Source organism: Neofelis nebulosa, chromosome X (genome assembly GCF_028018385.1).
Source record: "Neofelis nebulosa isolate mNeoNeb1 chromosome X, mNeoNeb1.pri, whole genome shotgun sequence".
NCBI lineage: Eukaryota > Metazoa > Chordata > Mammalia > Carnivora > Felidae > Neofelis > Neofelis nebulosa.
In genome coordinates, this window is record NC_080800.1 from 103,424,025 (window position 1) to 103,438,635 (window position 14,611).

The window sequence follows — 14,611 nt, forward strand, 5'->3', positions numbered from 1 at the left end:
TCACAGACTGTGAGATCGTGACCTGAGCTGAAGTTGGATGCTTAACTGACTGAACCACCACCCAGGTACCCCTCTCTCATTTTTTAAAAATTATTTATTTCTCTTTTATTTTTTTTATAATTTTTTTTAACATTTATTTATTTTTGAGACAGAGACAGAGCATGAACGGGGTAGGGTCAGAGAGAGAGGGAGACACAGAATCTGAAACAAGCTCCAGGCTCTGAGCTGTCAGCACAGAGCCCGACGCGGGGCTCGAACTCAGGGACCGCGAGATCATGACCTGAGCTGAAGTCAGACCCTTAACCAACTGAGCCACCCAGGCGCCCCTCTCTTTTATTTTTAATAGCACCTTTAATATAGATATAATTAATATAACATAAAATTCACCATTTTTAATGAGTGCAATTTTGTGGGTTTTAGTATATTAATAAAGTGGTGCAACCATAGACATTATCTACTTTCAGAGCATTTTCATCACTCTGAATAGAAACATTGCACCTATTACCAGTCACTCCCCATTATTAGTAGCCTACCCATTTTCCCTTCTCTCTATTCCTGGGAACCTACTAACATACTTTCTTTCTCTATGGATTAATTTATTCTGAATATTTCATATGGCCTTGTACCTGGCTTCTTTTACTGAGAATAATGCTTTCAAGGTTCATTCATTTTATAGTACTGAAGAATGATGATGAATGATAATAAACCTATTATTGTTATTGTAATTTTTAGGCCACATCTATTTTATAGTCTCAGTAGTTTCCTTCATGGGTTTGTTTCTTTGAAGCTAGAATGCTTAGAGTCTGGTTTTTAGCCCCGTCAATTTTCATCTCAAACCATTAAAACATGTTACTTCTTGTTTAATCTACATAATATATTGGTCGTGCAGTAAACTTACCTCATGGAAGGAAGGGTAAGGAATGAAATGGAAAAGAACATTATTATTTAACACCTATTATTTCTCAGGACTCGCATGTAAGTGATTATATATAATGCCAAAAAATTCTGAGATAGGAACTAAGTGATCCCCATTTTTATAAAATCATGCTCATATTTAAACAGTAAATAAATATAAGTTTCAAACCCAGGTTTCTTGGAATACATGCAGTATTCATGAGAATACACTGTATCCAATAGAATTTTTTTAAAGAACAATGATTTTTTAAGTTTATTTATTTATTTTGAGAGACACAGAGATAGCACAAGTGGGGGAGGGGCAGAGAGAGGGAGACAGAGAATTCTAAGCAGGCTCCACATTGTCAGCTTGGAGCCTGGTGTGGAGCTTGAATTCATGAAACTGTGAGATCATGACCTGAGCTGAAACCAAGAGTTGGATGCTTAACCGACTGAGCTACCCAGGCACCCCAAGAACAATGATATTTTAAATAAATAACATAAAATGAATGAAAATGCTATATTTCTTGGTAGGTTTACAGTACCTAATTATGCATCAGTTATAAAATGGTTATTTATATAGACTTATATTAAATGCTCGAAGTAATGTTGAATTCACCAGAGCTTTGTGCTCTAGAATGACTGATAGTCAAGTCCTCTCATTCTTTGTCTTCTAGGAAGGAATTTACTGCAAGGACCCACATCTCCCAATGTGGCTTAGATACTTAGATAAGACTTCTGGATAACCCCCTTGTTTACCTAGGACAAGGCCTGGCACAGATCCTCCAAATTCCCATTTTCTACCTCTTAAAAGATTAGCTGAATTTACTGATCAATGGGAACAACATGCTTGTGAACTTGACCAAAATTTAATCTTCTCTCATTCCCATAGGACCCTTAACTTTGACTTACTCTCAGCTTGATCCAGCATTGGAATGTGGAATAGCTTCTTGTAGTAGGGTTTTCCAGAAAAACAGTGTTAATGGAATGTGTGTGTGTGTGTGTGTGTGTGTGTGTGTGTATACACACATACCTGTGTATCTCTTTATGTATGTATGTATGTATGTATATATATATATATACATATATACATATATATGTATATATACATGTATATACATGTATATATACATATATACATGTATGTGTATATATGTATACATACACACACATATAAAGAGATTTATTTTAATGAATTGGTTCATGCAATTATGGAGGATGAACCAACAGACTGGAGACCCAGGGAAGAGCTGTTTCTATAGTTCAAGACTGAAGGCCTTCTGATACAATTCTTTCCTTGTTGGAGGTCAGTCTTTGTTCTAAGTAGGCCTTCACAATAATATTTGAACATATTGCTGGGCACTATGGCCCAGCTGAGTTGACACATAAAATACTCTCCCCTCCTAAGAGCCTCTCCTGAAAATTGGCTGACCACATAGAAAAACCTTCCCCAATCAACTGTGGATCTTGGTTCTTTCTAGTCTTGTTTTCTCCTCCCTGTAAAATAAAAGTCCTTTACTACCTGAGTTTTGAGAAGTTTGCAGATCTTATGATCAGAACATTGTCCTGATTTTAATAGTCCCTCTGCCTCTATTGCAGCAGTCTTTTGAAGAAAATCTTTCCTTACTTAAGTCCATGTATGTTTTTTATTTTCCATTTTCATGTATCACAGAACAACTTGTGAATTCCAAATTAATGGCAGGATTCTGATTCCGTTTTATTTTGGTGATCCCTGAACAAGCTCCCAAAGTTGGTAGCTCCTTTATTGATTAAACACAATTGCCTAAAAGTAGATGACTGAATAAAAGTCAAAAGTTCTAATGATTTTTTGAGCTGGGTTACAAATAACCTGTGACTAGACTTATGTACACTAAAGTTCTTTTTGAAATTCTGCTGATGGGAAATGAATATAAACTAGAATTAACCAATTTTAAGGCCTCTGCTGAGATTTAGTCTTCAACAGTTGACAGAAACACTCAGAAATTAGCATTTTGGTAAAACCTTTATTTGTATAAGATGCCTCTTAGCCAAAGAGCCTGTCTGTACAAAAGGATTAACCTATTGACAATGACTTTCTAAATCCAAACCCATTGAATAACAAGCACTGAATGTGTTTACCTTTCTAATGCACCACAATTCACTATGAAGCTGGCTTTCTTGAAAAGGTCAAAATGCTTAAAGTGCTGAATTTCAATAGGAAGACATACAGAAATCTGAAGTGGAATGGGATTGGGTTTGTTGAATATAAATAGAAAGTAAATTATATGAATGTGGGCCATCTAAGTGGGTAACACTCCCCCCAAAAAAACATCCCACACCTTCTAAAGACTGTTTTGTTATTTGGTAAGGCACTACTAGTCCATTGTCAGCATATTACTTATTCTCTTAAATAAGACACATTATTGTGCTAAGAACCTCAATAACTGCCATGCTATTCTTGCAAACCAAGTCTCAAAAATTCACTCTGAAAAAAGCCAATAGTCTCTTTATGTATTGAACACTTCAGGGGTATTAGGTATGTTCTGATATTTAGTGCAGAGAAGTGCTACTTTTCAATAGGTAGAACAAGAAGAGATTGATGAGTTAATGAAATTGTAATATTTCATGTTGGTATTTTCCTGGGCAACTCCTATCCTGACCTGATTTTTGTAGTTCTGCTAAAACTGATTTTTACTATAGTAGTTCCTATTTATCCATGGTTTCTCTTTCCACAGTTTCAGTTACCCATGGTCAAGCAAGGTCCAGAGCAGATGATCCTCCTTCTGACCTATCATCCGGAGGTCAATAGTAGCCTAAGGTTACATGACAATGCCTATGTCATTCTCCTCACTTCATCTTATTAGGTAGACATTTTATCATCTCACACCATCACAAGAATAAGTGTGAGTATAGTACAATAAGATATTTTGAGAGAGAGACCATATTCACATAACTTTTATTATAGTATATTGTTATAATTGTTCTATTTTATTATTAGTTATTGTTGATCTCTTCCTGTGCCTAATTTATGAATTAAACCTTATCATATGTATGCATATATTGGAAAAAACATAGGATATATGGGGTTCACTACTACCTGTATTTAGTACTGTGGGTCTTAGAATGAATCCCCAGTTGATATTGGGGGGGACTATTGTGTAGGTAAATTGTACATATATCCAATGTATATTGATCATAGAGTGTTCCAAACAGGTGTTCATCAATATTGGTCATTTAGGCTCATTAGTGGCCACTTTGAAATTAGGAAAAGTGGTTGACTTTTAATTTCTATAAGTAGCTTCTGGTATAGAAACACTAGCACTTCTCAGAATAAAAAAAATCATTTCAAGAACTGTAAACATGTCTCCTTCCTGTGACAGTAAAAGGTTTTGTAGTGCTTTTCCAACCCAGTGATAACCAATTTAGTGCTTATGTGATAAGATCCAGAGCTCTGTCTTTGGATAATAATTCCTTAAGAGTTTTACAGAAAAGAGATAAGAGTCATTTCCCCCTTTTGGTAGACTCAAATGTGAGAATATATTGTGGGTTGCATTATATACCTAGTTAATGCAATTATTTCTTATTCTGTGAGCTACTGGATACCTCAGTGTAGGCAGCAAAGAGTTCATGTTCCACTATAAAAAAAGACACCAGTAAAGTTAAAGACAGTGAAAGTTACATGTAACATTTACTAATCAAGTTGTATATACTCTTCTTCACATATAAGGATGGTATCACTAAATCCCCATTCCCTAAAGCATGCACTTTGAATTATATTCCAGGTAAGGAGATATGCCTATACTGAGCCCTTACTTGTGAATATTAACATTTGGTTTTGAATGAGCTGGCTTTTATGAAGGGTGGGATCTATAACCCGGAGACAGGGATTTTTTCTTTTAGAGTGTAAACAAATGAGCTCACACAGGGAAGAAATGCTGAATTTTGGTTACTTTGGCACTGTGTTGTAGAGTTCAGCTAACTTATTCAGACCATTGTGATTAGGAGACCAAAACATTATCTTTTGGCCTTCTATTTATTTGGCTGTTTATATTTTTTTTTTCAACGGTTTTTATTTATTTTTGGGACAGAGAGAGACAGAGCATGAACGGGGAAGGGGCAGAGAGAGAGGGAGACACACAGAATTGGAAACAGGCTCCAGGCTCCGAGCCATCAGCCCAGAGCCTGACGCGGGGCTCGAACTCACAGACCGCGAGATCGTGACCTGGCTGAAGTCGGACGCTTAACCGACTGCGCCACCCAGGCGCCCCGGCTGTTTATATTTTTAAATAAACTATTTTTCTAGGTATGCTTTAATAATACTTTGTAGATTCTATGCATTTTAATAATGGAAAATGTTATAGTCAATGTGGAAAACAGTATGGAGTTTCCTCAAGAAGTTAAAAACATAACTACCCTATGATCTATCACTCACACTACTGGGTATTTATCCAAAGAATACAAAAACACTAATTCAAAGGGATATGCACCCCTATGTTTATAGCAACATTTCTTATGATAGCCAAAGTATAGAAGCAGCCCAATTGTCAAATGATTGACAAACAGATAAATAAGATGTGGGATATATGCACAATGGAATATTACTTAGCCATAAGAAAGAATGAAATCTTGCCATTTGCAATGAGATGAATGGAACTGGAGAGTATAATGCTAAGCAAAATAAATCAGGGAAAGACAAAAGCTGTATTACTTCACTCTTAAGAAACAAGACAAATGAGCAATGGGGGGGGGGGAAGAGAGAGAGACAAACCAAGAAACAGATATTTTTAAAAATTGGTTTTATTTAAATCCAAGTTAGTTAACATATGATGTAACAATTTCAGGAATAGAATTTAGTGATTCATCACTTACTTATAACACCTGGTGCTCATCCCAACAAGTGTCCTCCTTAATGCTCCTTGCCTATTCAGTCCATCCCCCCACCAAACACCCCTAAAGCAACCCTCTGTTTGTTCTCCACATTTAAGAGTCTCTTATGATTTGTCTCCCTCTCTGTTATCTTATTTTTGCTTCCCTTCCCTTATGTTCATCATTTTGTATCCTAAATCCACAATATGAATGAAATAATATGATACTTGTCTTTCTCTGACTGGATTAATTTGCTTAGCATAATACACTCTAGTTCCATCCATGTTGTTGCAAATGGCAAGATTTCATTTGTCATTCATTTTGATTGAAGAGTAATATTCCACTGTGTGTGTGTGTGTGTGTGTGTGCATGACATCTTCTTTAATGCATTTGGGCTCTTTCCATACTTTGCCTATTGTTGATAGTGCTGCTATAAACATTGGGGAGAATGTGCTCCTTTGAAACAACACTCCTGTATCCTTTGGATAAATACCAAAGGTATTGGTATTTACCAAATAAGGTAATTCTATTTTTAATTTTTTGAGGAACCCCATATTGTTTTCCAGACTGGCTGCCCAATTTCATTCCCACCAGCAGTGCAAAAGGGTTCCTCTTTCTCCGCAACCTCACCAACATCTGTTGTTGCCTGAGTTGTTCATCTTAGCCATTCTGACAGGTGTGAGGTTGTATCTCATTGTGGTTTTGATGTGTAAATCCCTGATGTGAGTGATGTTGAGCATTTTTCTCATGTGTCTGTTAGCCATCTGGATGTCTTCTTTGGAGAAGTGTTGTCTTTTGCCCATTTCTTTACTGGGTTATTTGTTTTTTGGATATTGAGTTTGATAAGTTCTTTATAGGTTTTGGATACTAACCTTTTATCTGATATGTCATTTGAAAATATATTCTCCCATTCCGTCAGTTGCCTTTTAGTTTTGCTGATGGTTTTCTTCACTATGCAGAAGCTTTTTATCTTGATGAGGTCCCAATAGTTCATTTTTGCTTTTGTTTCCCTTGCCTCTGGACACATGTCAAGTAAGAAGTTGCTGCGGCCAAGGTCAAAGAGGTTGTTGCCTGTTTTCTCCTCTAGGATTTTGATGGCTTCCTGTCTTACATTTAGGTCTTTCATCCATTTTGAGTTTATTTTTGTGTATAGCATAAGAAAGTGGTTCAGATTCATTCTTCTGCATGTCACTGTGCAGTTTTCTCAGCACCATTTGCTGAAGAGACTATCTTTTTTCCATTGGATATCCTCTCTGCTTTGTCAAAGATTAGTTGGCCATACATTTGTGGGTCTATTTCTTGGTTCTCTATTCTGTTCCATTGATCTATGTGTCTGTTTTCATGCTAGTACCATACTGTCTGGATGATTATAGCTTTGTAATACATCTTGAAGTCTGGAATTGTGATTCCTCCAGCTCTGCTTTTCTTTTTCAGGATTGCTTTGACTATTCGGGGTCTTTTGTGGTTCCATAAAAATTTAAGATTGTTTCTTCTAGCTCTGTGAATAATGCTGGTGTTATTTTGATAGGGATTGCATTGAATATGTATATTGCTTTGAGTATCAACATTTTAAAGATATTTGTTCTTCCAATCCATGAGCATGGAATGTTTTTCCATTTTTTTTGTGTGTGTGTACGTCTTCTTCAGTTTCTTTCATAAGTTTTCTATAGTTCTCAGTGCATTTTTAACCTCTTTGGTTAGGTTTATTCCTAGGTATTTTATGATTTTTGGTGCAATTGTAATAGGGATGTATTTCTTGATTTCTTTTTCTGCTGCTTCATTATTGGTGTTTAGAAAGGTCACCTATTTATGTGCATTGGTTTTATATCCTGTGACATTGCTAAATTCACATATCAGTTCTAGAAGTTTTTTGGTGGACTCGTTTGGGTTTTCTACATACATTATCATGTCATCTGCAAAGAGTGAAAGTTTGACTTCCTCCTTGCTGATTTGGATGCCTTTTGTTTCTTTGTGTTGTTTGACTGCTGAGGCTAGGATTTACCAACATTGTGTTGAATAATAATGGTGTGAGGGGACATCTTTGTAGTGTTCCTGACCTTAGGGGGAAAGTTCTCAGTTTTTCCCCATTGAAAATGATGTTAGCGGTGGTTCATTTGTTTATGGCCTTTATGATCTTGAGGTGTGATCCTTCTATACCTATTTTCTTGAGGGTTTTTGCCAAGAAAGGATGCTGTATTTTGTCAAATACTTTCTCTGCATCTATTGAGAGGATCATGTGGTTCTTATCCTTTCTTTTAATGTGATGTATCACATTGATTGATTTGCAGATATTGAACCAGCCCTGCATCCCATGAATAAATCCCACTTAATTATGGTGAATAATTATTTAATATATTGTTGGATCTGGTTGGCTAGTATCCTGTTGAGAATTTTTGCACCCATGTTCGTCAGAGAAATTGGTCTGTACTTCTCCTTTTTAGTGGGTTCTTTGTCTGGTTTTTGAATTAAGGTAATGCTGGCATCATAGAATGAGTTTCGAAGTTTTCCTTCCATTTATATTTTTTGGAACAGCTTCAAAAGAACAGGTGTTAACTCTTCATTGCATGTTTGGTAGAATTCCCCTGGAAAGCTATCCAGCCCTGGACTTTTGTTTGTTGGGAGATTTTTGATCACTGATTTAATTTCTTTACTGGTTATGTGTCCAAATTTTTTAATTCTTGCTGTTTCAGTTTTGGTAGTTTATATGTTTCTAGGAATTTGATCATTTCTTCCAGACTGTAAAATTTGTTAGCATATAATTGGTCATAATATTCTCTTATTATTGTTTTTATTTCTGTGGTGTTGGTTGTGATCTCTCCTCTTTCATTCTTGATTTTATTTATTTGGGTCCTTTCCTTTTTCTTTTTGATCAATCTATCTAGGGATTTATCAATTTTGTTAATTCTTTCAAAGAACCAGCTCCTGCTTTCATTGATCTCTTCTGGTTTTTTGATTTCCATGTCATTTATTTCTGCTCTAATCTTTCTCATTTCCCTTCTTCTGCTGGTTTGGGGCTTTATTTGCTGTTGTTTTTCAACTCCTTTAGGTATAAGGTTGGGTCGTGTATTTGAGACCCTTCTTCCTCCTTTAGGAAGGCATAGATTGCTATTTACTTCCTTCTTATGACTACCTTTGCTGCATGCCACATGTTTTGGGCTGTCGTGTTATCATTTTCATTGGCTTCCATGTACTTTTTAATTTCCTCTTTAATTTCTTGGTTAACCCATTCATTCTTTAGTATGATGTTCCTTAACCTCCAAGTGTTCATGGTCTTTCCAAATTTTTCCTTGCGCTTAACCTCCAAGTGTTCATGGTCTTTCCAAATTTTTCCTTGCGGTTGATTTCAAGTTTCATAGTGTTGTGGTCTGAAAATATGCATGGTATGATGTCAGTCGTTTTGTACTTGCTGAGGGCTGATTTGTGTCCCAGAATGTGATCTGTTATGGATAGTGTTCCATGTGCACTCGAGAAGAATGTGTCTTCTGTTGCTTTAGGATGAAATGTTCTGAATAGATCTGTTAGGTCCATCCAGTCCAGTGTGTCATTCAAAGCCATTGTTGCCTTGTTGATTTTCTGCTTATATGATCTGTCCATTGCTGTGAGGTGTTGATGTACCCTACTTTTATGGTATTATTATCAATGGGTTTCTTTGTGATTAACTTTTTATATTTGAGTGTTGTATATTTGAGTGTTTTCAGGTTGGGGGCATAAATGTTTAAAATTGTTAGGTCTTTTGGTAGATAGACCCCTTAATTATGATATACTGCCCTTTCTCATCTCTTGTGACAGTCTTTGTTTTAAAATATAGTTTGTCTTATATGAATATGGCTACTCCAGCTTTCTTTTGGCAACCATTAGCATGATAGATGGTCCCCATCCCCTTACTTTCAATCTGCAGGTGTGTGTTTAGGTCTAAAATGAGTCTCTTGTAAGCAGCATAGAGATAGGTCTTATTTTCTTATCTATTCTGATACCCTATGTCTTTTGATTGGAGGGTTTAGTCCATTGACATTTAGAGTGAGTAGCGAAAGATTCGTTTTTAGTGTAATTGTGATGCCTCAAGAGTTGGTGGTGTTCTCTGGTCCTTTCTAGTCTTTGTTGCTTTTGATCTTTTTGTTTTGTTTCATTGTTCCTCTATTCACGGAGTCCCCTTAAAATTTCTTGCAGGGCTGGTTTGGTGGTCACAAACTCCTTCAGTTTTTGTTTGACTGGGAAACTCTTTATCTCTCCTTCTATTTTGAATGACAGCTTTGCTAGACAAAGAATTCTTGGCTGCATATTTTTCTAATTTGGCACGTTGAATATATCCTGCCACGCCTTCCCGGCCTGCCAAGTTTCTGTGGATAGGTCTGTTGTGAACCTGATCTGTCTTCCCTTGTAGATTAAGGACTTTTTTCCCTTGCTGCTTTCATAATTCTTTCCTTGTCAGTGTATTTTGTGAATTTGACCATGATATGCATTTGTGATGGTCGGTTTTTGTTGAATCTAATGGGAGTTCTCTGTGCTTCTCGGATTTGATGTCTGTGTCCTTATCCAGATTAGGAATTTTTTCTGCTATAATTTGGTCCCATAAACCTTCTGCCTGTTTTTCTCTCTCTTCATCTCCTGGAACTCCTATAATTCAGATGTTATTCCTTTTAAATAAGTCACTGAGTTCTCTAAGTCTTGTATCATGCTCTTTTCCCTTTGTTTTCTTTTGTTCTGCTCCATTTTTCTCCATAATTTTGTTTCCTACATCGCTGGTTTGCTGCTCTGCTTTGTCCATCCTTGCTGCTTTGGCATCCATTTGAGACTGCATCTCAGTTATAGCATTCTCAATTTCATCCTAACTAGATTTTAATCTTTTATCTCTGCAGAAAGGGATTCTATGTTTTTTTCAACCCCAGATAGTATTCTTATTATCATGGTTCTAAATTCTAGTTCAGACATCTTGCTTATATCTGTGTCGATTAAGCCCCGACTGTCATTTCTCCCTGTTCTTTCTTCTGGAGTGAATTCCTTCATTTTGTCATTTTGGAGGAAATTAATAAAATAAAAAATTAAAATTAAAAACAAAGCAAAAATAAAATAAAGGAAGCTATATCTAGATCTGTTTTGGTATGCTTGTTGAAAGAAGCTTGATAACATAGATAAAACAGGGAAAGAAAAGAAAAATAAAAAAGTTTAAGAAGAAAATTAAAAAGAAATGATATAAGAGAATAGAAAGAATGAAATAAAGAAAAAGAAAAAGAATAAAAATTTTAAAAACATTAAAAACTAAGTAAAATAATAAAAGATTTAAAAATTAAAAATTAAGAAAATAAAAATAATTGTTTTCTTTCTGCATCCAAGAAAAGGAAAAGAAAGTAAAAAAAAAAAAAAGAAACCAATTCCAACAAAAACAGAAGCAAAAAAAAAAAAAAAAGATCTAACGAATGAACCAACAACCAGAATGAAACCTGAACGAATTTATATCCAGTTTCCCCTAGAATTGAAACTATGATGCACTCTATAGTCTGTACACTACCAGGTGGAGGGACTTTTGCTGGTCTTCTAGAGGATGTGCTTGAAGGCACAGTTGGGTGGCACTTGGTGTAACAGCTCCTTCTCCACTAGGTGGTGTTGCTTAGCTTACTGGGGTGAATCACTGTGGCAAGCATGCAGTCTGGGTGCATATGCTTGTGGGAGAGGTGGAAACAGCTTCACCAAGCTCCCTAGTCTCTGGCACAGGAAGTTCACACTCTCAAACACCCCTCCTTTGTCTCAGGACTCTGTTCATTCCCCACCTCTACCCTGTCCATGTCCAAGCCATCTGCCTGCCAGGTGGTACCTTCCTCCAGAGTTTTATCTCAGATGGGGTTGTGTTTCAAAACATTGTACTTCAGAGACCCCTGTGGCTTGGACCCATGCCAAATCTCTGGGTGAGGGTATTGTTGAGCAATGGCCAGGTGCCAGCTTGCACTGGAAAGCATACATGTTATTTTTCAGTTGCAGAGGTTCAGAGATTATGGCAAATCACAACACACAGCCAGTGCTAGGTTTCATCACACTCTGGCGTTTTTGTCCTAATACCAGCAAACATGGCTGCTCTTCTGGGTCCACTGGGACCTTTGCCTGTGGGGAGACCATATGGCCCCCACCAAATGCACTCCAAGCAGGGCAACTGCTTCTCCCTGTGTGGCACATGAACCTCTCAGACCATGCTCCCTGCTCCTGGGGATTTGCTCTACTTCCTCACTGCAAAGCACTGAGCTCCAAAACTTTAGACTCCACTCTATTGTTTATAGAATCCAGATGGTATTGAAACCCTCTCCTTTTTTCCTGTCAGTGGTTTTGGAGAACAGATTTCTTGTTCAGGGCCCTGCCAGTGTTTTCACTCTCTCTATCTCCAGCTACTTTTGGGGGAGTATTTTTCCTGTGCTCTCCTGATGTATGGCATTCTCCCCCCTTTTCTGTCCTTTCTCCAGAGAAACAACTCCCTACCCTCCATGACTTTTCTCTTCCCCAGTTCACCTCTACACACCATGTACCTATCTTCTGAGTTCTGTGGCTTAAGTTATTCATATTGTTGTGTTAATCCTCAGGTCAATTTCCTAGGTGTGCAAAATGGTTTGGTGCTGATCTAGATGTGTTTCAGGGACAAGAAAAGCTGAGGGACTCCATGTTGTTCTGCCATCTTGATTGCATTCTGACTTAATTATAGCAAACAAACTGATGGTTATCAAGGGGAGGTAGGTGAGGGGATGGGTTAAGTAGTTGGTAAAGATTGAGGAGTACACATGTGGTGCACACTGGGTGATGTGTAGAATTGCTAAATCACTATATTGTACACTTAAAACTAACATAACACTGTGTGTTAACTAACTGGAAATAAAATGAAAACAAAAAATAAATTTTTGAATAGCAAAAAATATTTTAAATAACATTAATTTTTAAATTAGAAAATATTTATTTAATATATTAAAAATATAAAATTTGATAAGAGCTTAAACTACTTTTCTAATCATAGTTTTTTGCACTTCATAGAATTTTCAAGCTTTAAAATTACAAATTTTATTTCAATGATAAATTTGAGATATTTTTATAGTAGGCTTCACACACACACACACACACACACACTCACAAGCAAACTCAGTATTTGAGACTTTCTATTTGGAACATCAACAGGTAGAGAACTGAGAAGTAAAATTCTCCTTCAGGTGTTCTGATCTGTCCAATAGTAGTCAAGTGTTCTGTCTGCATTGCAACATACTATACCTATGGGGGTAATAAATATGAAATAATACACTGCCCTATTTTATCCTTCTGTGGCTCATGTTCTAAAGAAGAATATGTAGCATATCTTGCTGCACTGTTGAAGTCAGTAGAAGTTTTGCCAACAAATCATCAGACAACACTAGTGGCTTATAAGACTCTCCAAGTATATAAAACATACATGAAATCTACTAGGTCAATAAAACTTTTGCAAAGAATTAGAAAAAATTCTCTTCATTTTAGTAGTAAAGAAATAGATTTTCTTTAGATAATAACTGGCAACAAATTCCTCCTGGCTTATTCATAATTGCCTGAAAGTTATTTTTATATCTTAATTTATTTATATAGACAAAATATGTAAATTTCTTATTTGAGAACATGAATAACATGGTGCCCAGTTTTCTTTTTATTTCTAATATCTACATTTTCTGATTATTTAGATGTTTCCTTATTATGAAGTGTTGACCAGTCACGTTGGTCTGGTTTATAATAGCTATAAATGTGCCATATAAGTGAAAAAACAATATGAGAAAGAAAACTAAAATGCATGCATTAGGAAAATTTTAAATTATTTTAAAAATACAGCAACAGGAAGGAGATTCATGGGACCTTTTTTTAAAAATTGATTTTTGAGAGACAGAGTGTAAGTGGAAGAGAGGTGGAAAGTGGGAGACACAGAATCCAAAGCAGGCTCCAGGCTCTCAGCTGTCAGCACAAAGGCTTATGTGGGGCTCAAACCCACAAACCATGAGATCATGACCTGAGCCGAAGTCAGATGCTCAACCAATTGAGCCACCCAGGCATCCATCATGAGACCTTTTAAAACAATAGGACCTATTGGATCAGAAATAAAAAGACAAAATATGCTGAACTCCAGATGGTAGATGTTTCAAAATGGAATACTATTGTTACTGCCCACTAGTTTATAAGAACTATCTTTGCCATCATCCCCAGCAACAGATCTATTTCAGATTAAGAAATTGATCTTATTCTTCATACTTGGAGGAAAAGATTGGAGCAGGTAACCCTTTCAAGGTTAGAGTCTAAGACATAATCATCTCAAAACTGAGAGTATCATCATAGTGAGAAGTATAAACTATAGAATTTAAGATTACATTCAAAAGTATTTGCTGAATGATTGCTATGGTTATGGGTATGAATTTTGTTCACTTGTTTGTTCAATTGTTTTAAAATCCATTCTGTAAGTTATTCCTTTGTGGTAACAAAATGACATAAAGTTGTCATATTCAAAATTGTTCATATGCCAGCTAGTAACCTAGTGGCTCCATGGAATAGCATACAGTGAGTGTAGACAACATGTAATAAGAGCTAAATTATCCTCTTTTCATTAAACATACAGTTGTGATTCAGGGTATATACCAAATTTTCTTTCTTTTTTAACTTGTAAGTCAAATTTATTTTTTAATATTAAATTTATTATCAAATTGGTTTCCATACAACACCCAGTGCTCATCCCAACAGGTGCCCTCCTCAATACCCATCACCCACTCTCCCCTCCCTCCCACTCCCCATCAACCCTCAGTTTGTTCTCAGTTCTTAAGAGTCTCTTATGCTTTGGCTGTCTCCCTCTCTAACCTTTTTTTTTTTCTTCCCCTACCCCATGGTCTTCTGTTAAGTT